Here is a 6,844-nt window from a genome sequence, read left to right as displayed (position 1 = left end):
CATTATAATATGTGGACCCTCATAAGTATGTCTAAATAACTTTCCAAAAGATGAAAATGGGCGTCATTTCTCTTCAACTCATTACACAAGAAAACTATCAAACGAAGAAACTATCAGATGACGGTGGCTAGTTTATCCTGTATCAAACGACAGTGTCTTTTGCTTTTGTTGTCGACTGTTTGATTTAAAGTCAACTACTAATTTGACTACCACTGTGGGTTTCAGAAATTGGAAACATTTAAGTGAAGCTCTGAAACTGCATGAGAATAGTCCTAACCACAAAAAAGCATTTACTCAATGGACTGAAGCTGAAATCTGGTTTAAAGCTGGATTAACTATTGACAAGGATGAACAAAAGCTAATTTCTAAAGAAAGTTTACGATGGAGCAATGTGCTTCAAAGATTGATGCACATTACTTTGTATTTGGCTGAAAATAATATGGCATTCAGAGGGTTATCAGATAAATTATTTACCCCAAATAATGGAAAATTCTTAGGTCTTGTACAGTTATTGGCAAAGTTTGATCCAATCATGGAAGAGCACGTCAGACTGGCATTGAATGGTGATTTGGCTGACCATTATTGCGGCAAAAATATACAAAATGAATTAATAGAACTCATGGCATCACACGTTATGTCTACAATCGTATCCCGCATAAAGGGTTCAAAGTATTATGCAATCATAGCTGACTGTACTCCAGATATAAGCCACAAAGAACAACTTTCGATAACTTTAAGACGCGCTGACATAACAGAGGATGGCGTAAGTGTAAAAGAACATTTCATCTCATTTCTGCAAATAGATGATACAACCGGTGAAGGCCTCACAGAAAGCATTTTAAAAACATTGAGTGATCTTGACCTTAACATTAATGACTGCAAAGGACAGGGCTACGATAATGGCACGAACATGAAGGGGAAAAATAAAGGCGTCCAGAACAGAATTAAGAAGTTAAATCCACTAGCTTTTTTTGTGCCATGTGGATCCCATAGTTATAATTTGGTATTGTGTGATGCGGCAAAATCATCAGTAAAATCCGTGACACTGTTTGGAATGTTACAAAAAATGTTTAATCTACTTGCTGGATCGGTAAATAGATGGAAAATTTTGACCAACCATTTGAAGATATACACCCTGAAAAATGTAAGTGACACATGCTGGGAAGCTCGAATTGATAGCGTCAAAGCGGTTCGTTATCAATAATGCGAAATGCATGACGCTTTGGTTTCCTTGGCTGATGCTACTGAACAAAGCGATGCTGCGGTGTCACATGAAGCGACAACACTAGGAGGACAATTAAAAGACTTCAGCTTCATTGTTTCTCTCGTGACATGGTATGATGTTCTGTTTCAAATTAACATTGTGAGTAAAGCAAGTCAGTCACCCACAATCAACTTTGTCAAGTTTATGGGAATCCTTGACAAATGTTGCCCTTATTTGGAAACATATAGACAAACAGGTTTCGAACAAGCTATTGTAACAACAACTGAACTGGCTTCGGATCTTGATACGCAGCCATTATTTAAACCACAAATGCGATTAAGATGTATTAAACGCATGCCGGGTGAAGAGGCTGTTGATGATCAAATAACTGACCCAAAAAAGAAGTTTAAAGTAGAGTTTTTCAATGCACTGTTGGACACCGTGCACATATCCATGAAAGAAAGATTTGAACAGATGCAAGAATTTTCTGCGACGTGGAGTTTCTTGTTTGACATTTAAAAAAATCAAAATAAAGAAGAACTAATACAATGCTGTTCTAAATTACAAGAAAAGTTAACTGTCAACATGAAGTCAGATATTGATGGAAATTTGCTGTGCGATGAAATTTTAGGCCTGCAACACTATCTCAAAGACAGCCAGGCAACGCCTATTGAAGCCTTAAACTTCATAAAAAAGCATAATCTTCAAGAGTTATATCCCAACATCTGGATAACGTTACATATTTTGCTAACAATACCAGTGACTGTCGCAAGCGGCGAACGCAGTTTTTCCAAACTGAAGTTGATAAAAACGTACTTGCGGTCTACAATGTCTCAAACAAGACTAACCAGTTTGGCCTCACTGTCCATTGAAAATGAAGTTGCAGAAAACCTGGACTTTGCTTATCTGATCAGAGACTTTGCCGACAGAAAAGCGAGAAAAGTAAAATTTTAGTCGTTTATAATTGTTTTTCATTAGGCGTAATATGCTTTGTGTTCAGATGACTGACAGAAAATATAGGTTTATGGCTTACAGTTATATTAAATTCAATAAAAATATGGTACCCAATTCAAAATTAGTGTTTTTTCGTTATACATATTACCTCCTATATATAAAAATCAATTGTTGTGTGTTAGTCTCACCAAAACAAAAAAATGGCTTGACCAATTTGAATAATTTTTGCTTTGTTTTGTTTGCTTTAGTACAGGGGTGCTTCAGAAAAGAAAAGAAATATTTGGGATATACGAGCCTGTTTCAACCACATTTTACGCACCTTTTCTTTGTTTGGAACACGCAAAAACAATTTTTTGGAGTTGTTGTAGATGTACAGTGCAGTACTACGCAATATTTTTAGACAATTTCCCAAAACGTGAATGCCCAAACAATATATCACTGCTATACTGACTGTTACGGCAGCGACAGCAGCATGCTGGACTGACGTCACAGGCTACACAAGACTCACATGGAGCGTCTTAGCGGGCTTTCAGATTATTTGGATTTCATTTCCATTTAAAAAAATAAAATACTCAAATCTGGGTGGTATAACATTTTAGCTTCTATTAATGCCCCTTTTGTCTTATTAAAGACTTCCTCTTTTCCCCAGAGCCAGACTGATTTCTCTTTTAATAAATTGAGTAATTTAGGATCCACAATATCCTTCCCTGGAAGAAATCTTCTCAGAAATCCTACCATTCCTAAGAATGATTTCAGTTTTTTCCTATTTCTAGGACTTGGACATTGAGCAATAGCTTCAATACATGCTGAGTCTGGCCTAATATCTTTACTGCCCACTATTTTCCCTAAAAATCTCACTTCTTCTTTTCCAAAGTAAGATTTAGATAATTTGAAAGTAACTCCTCTATCAATTAAATGGTTAAACAATTCCCGTAACATAGAAGATAAGTCCCATAGTGCTCAGAGCCATTTGAACCATTTTTTCATTATAAAGCAGCGTGTTCAGGCAAGAATAGGATTATGAATGTGTTAAAGCATCATCCGAGTCAAAATTCCTGATATGTTTGTCAAATGTCATAAGCTGATGTACAAATGTAAAACGCTTTCTCCATGAATCTATATTCTCAAATTTTCAATATAATTTGTCTCAGTACTAAAAAGGAACTTTTGAAATGCATCACTCACAAATTTTCAAAAGACAAAATTCACCACTTTCAAATGTATGCTAACAACAACAAAAAAGTCAAATGTGTCAATCTGTATATGAGTGATGTGGTACTGAAGTTTAACTTTATGATAATTATTGTTTAAGCTGTACTATGTTTCTCAATCTAAACACTTTCCTGGATCTAGAATAGATGAGTCTGTATGCACTGGGATGTGGCATTTCACTAATATCAAAAGGACCTACATTAATATCAAAAAACTTTTTGATCTCCTTATGATTTCTCCTTTGATTTCTCATAACGTTTTGTTAACACCAGGTCACCAACTTTGTACTGAATCACCTTAACATTTTTGTCATGCTTTAACTTCTTCTTGTTGTGATACATCTCCATATTTCTCCTCACAATGTTATGATCATAAGATGATGCCATTAACCACTTAAGACGATTTCTAGAAAACAGTCAAATACCGTGTTGCAAAGCACTGCCAGGTTCGCTATTTATACAATAAAGGGCGCCAACTGGACGACTCGCCCGGGGCACCTGGATGGCTAAGGCCGGCCCTGCATAGCATCCTCTGTCTGATGCCATCTGTAGCCCAGCAATTGTGACCAGCCAACAGTTGCATTCCTTCCATACATTCGAATATAAAACTGTGTGTCTAAAGCTTTGTAACTTGATTCTTATATTTTATGTAACACATAGGTACTGTTTCTTTCCTTTCTGTATGTCAGTTTTCTGCCTTTAAGTTGTACTTCTAAACACTTATGTAGACATAATGTCACCATGTTTGCTGCTAACTGACAAAAGTGCAGTTTTCTTCGTATACCAATTAGTGTTCATCATAATATTCTCCTGTCTACATTTATAATGTTAAGTAGAATGTTTTTAATTGCAGGTGCTTAATGGCATTCTTGGTGGCATGTTCACCAGCCCACACTTCCTTTCATGATGTCCTGTGTCTGATGCCAACCATAGCTCAGCCATTGTGACCAGCCTACATTTGCTTTCCTTCCATGCATTCCACTATATATATATATATATATATATATCATTGTGTCTAAAGCTATATACATTGATTCTTATACTTTATATGACACATAAGTACTGTTGCTTTCATTACTCTTCTTCAGTTTCCTACCTTTAGGCAGAACTTCTATGCCATTATGTGCAAAAATGTCAACATGTTTGCTTCTAATCAAAAAAATAATGCATTTTACTTCATATAGTATATAGTGTTAATCACAACATTCTCCTGCCCACATTTATAATGTGAAGTAGCCTTTTTATAATTGCGGGAGCTGGATGGCCTTTTTGGTGACACATTTTTGCACAGGGTCCCCGTATGATGCTATCTCTAGCCGAGCAATTGTGTTCTCCATTAGTTGCTTTCCTACCATGGATTCCATTATAAAACTTTGTGTCTAAAGATTTATGAGTTCATTTTTATATTTTATGTGACACATAAGTACTATTATTTTCCTTACTGTTTGTCAGTTTCTTGACTTAAGCTGAACTTCTATGCCATTATGACAAAATCTCTCAATGTTTGCTGCTAATGGACAAAAAATTGCCTTTTATCTAATATACTATACAGTTATCATCACAATATTCTGCTTTCTACATTTATGATGTTAAGTAGCCTGTTTTTAATTGTGTGTCATGAATGGCCATCTTGGTGACATGTTCACCTGCCAAAACTTCCTTTCACAGCATCCCCAGTCTGATACTATCTCTAGCTGAGCAATTGTCAGCAGGAAAAAAGTTGCTGTCCTTCCATGCATTCCATTATAAAACTTTGTGTCTAAAGCCTTATCACTTGATTCTTATATTTTATGTGACACATGAGTACAGTTGCTTTCAATACTGTTTATCAGTTTACTGCCTTTAAGCTGTACCTCTATCAACTTATGTAGTAAAATGTCACCACGTTTGCAACTAACAGAAAAAATAATGCTTTTTACTTCATGTACTAAACAGTTTTCATCAAAATATTCTCTTGTCCACATTTATAATGTTAAGTAGTCTGTTTTTACTTGTGCGTATTTGATGGCTTTTTGGTGTCATGTTCACCTGCATACACATCTGTCTCATGCTATCTGTAGCTCAGTAACTGTTACCAGCCAACAGTTGCTTTCTTTCCATGAATTCCATTATAAATCTCTGTGTCTAAAGATTTATTCCTTGACTCCTATATTTTATGTTACACAAAATTACTCTTGCTTTCCTTACTCTTTTTTAGTTTTCTGTCATTAAGCTATAGATCTATTCCTTATTTAGACAAAATGTCATCATGATTGCTGCTAATGGATAAAATAATGGCTTTTACTTGTTATAGTAAATAGTGTTCATCAATATGTTTTCCTCTCTACTTTTACAATGTGTGGTAGCCTGGTTTTACTTGTTGGTACTAGATAGCCTTTTTGGTGACATGTTCACCTGCCCACACTTCCTTTCACGGGGTCCTTTGTCTGATGCTATTTGCACCTCAGCAATTGGGAAAAGCCAACAGTTGCTTTCTTTTCATGCATTCCATTATAAATCTTTGTGTTTAAAGCTTTATTCCTTGATTTTTATATTTTATGTGACACATAAGTACTGTTGCTTTCTCTACTGTGTGTCCGTTTCGTGAATTTAAGCTGCACTTCTATGCACTTATGTAGACAAAATGTCACCATGTTTTCTGCTAACTGATAAAATAATATCTTTTCTTCTTATAATAAATAGTGTTTATAATAATAATAATAATAATCATAATAATTTTATTATCATTCAGACATTACAGCAATTTACAATGTCATACACATACTAAAATACAATTAATAGTTGGAAAGAAACAGCAAGTTTGTTGTTTTTACTGTTGATAAATTCTCTTATATCATAGAATGGGTGGGGAACTAGCCAGTCATGAATTGTTTGTTTGAATAAATGTTCAGGTAATTTTTGAACAGCTTGAGGAAGATTATTAAATAATTTGTACCCCATGATTTCATAGCTGTTGAGTGACTTTGACAATCTGTGGTAAGGAATATAGAGGCACCTATTCCTTCTTGTATTGTGGCTATGTACATTTTCTCTAGTTTTTGTTTCTGGTAATTTCTTCTTCATATAAATTAGGACATAGTATATGTACAAGTTGATAACGGTCATGATTTTTTGTTCTCAGAACAATGGTTTAAGGTGTGGTGTGTATGCAGAACCAGTAATTATCCTAATAGCTTTTTTTTGCAGTATTAATATGTCATATACACATCTAGAGTTCCCCCACAAAATAATTCCATATGTTATTATAATTTGAAAGAATGAAAAAAGGATGTTCTAATATATTTTTCAGGAACAAAATCCATAAGTCACCTTAAGAGGTAAATAACTCTTGACAACTTACCACTAATATATTGTACATGTTGACTGCAAGATAATTTATCATCTATGTATACCCCGAAAAATTTGACATAACTTGGATCATCTGACAGAAGCTTATCTCTAAGACTACAAACCATCTGCTGTGTTTTGTTTTCAT

At 34.8% G+C, this 6,844-nt stretch overlaps 1 pseudogene; it reads left to right on the top strand.

Annotated features, from left to right (window-relative positions):
• Nucleotides 1–439: 439 nt before the first annotated feature.
• Nucleotides 440–2,158, top strand: LOC124719971 (annotated as a pseudogene).
• Nucleotides 2,159–6,844: the final 4,686 nt, after the last annotated feature.

This window comes from Schistocerca piceifrons, chromosome 11, assembly GCF_021461385.2.
Source record: "Schistocerca piceifrons isolate TAMUIC-IGC-003096 chromosome 11, iqSchPice1.1, whole genome shotgun sequence".
In the NCBI taxonomy this organism is placed as follows: Eukaryota; Metazoa; Arthropoda; class Insecta; order Orthoptera; family Acrididae; genus Schistocerca; species Schistocerca piceifrons.
Note: the sequence above shows the minus strand (reverse complement) of the source record. Positions and strands in the feature narration are given on the sequence as shown.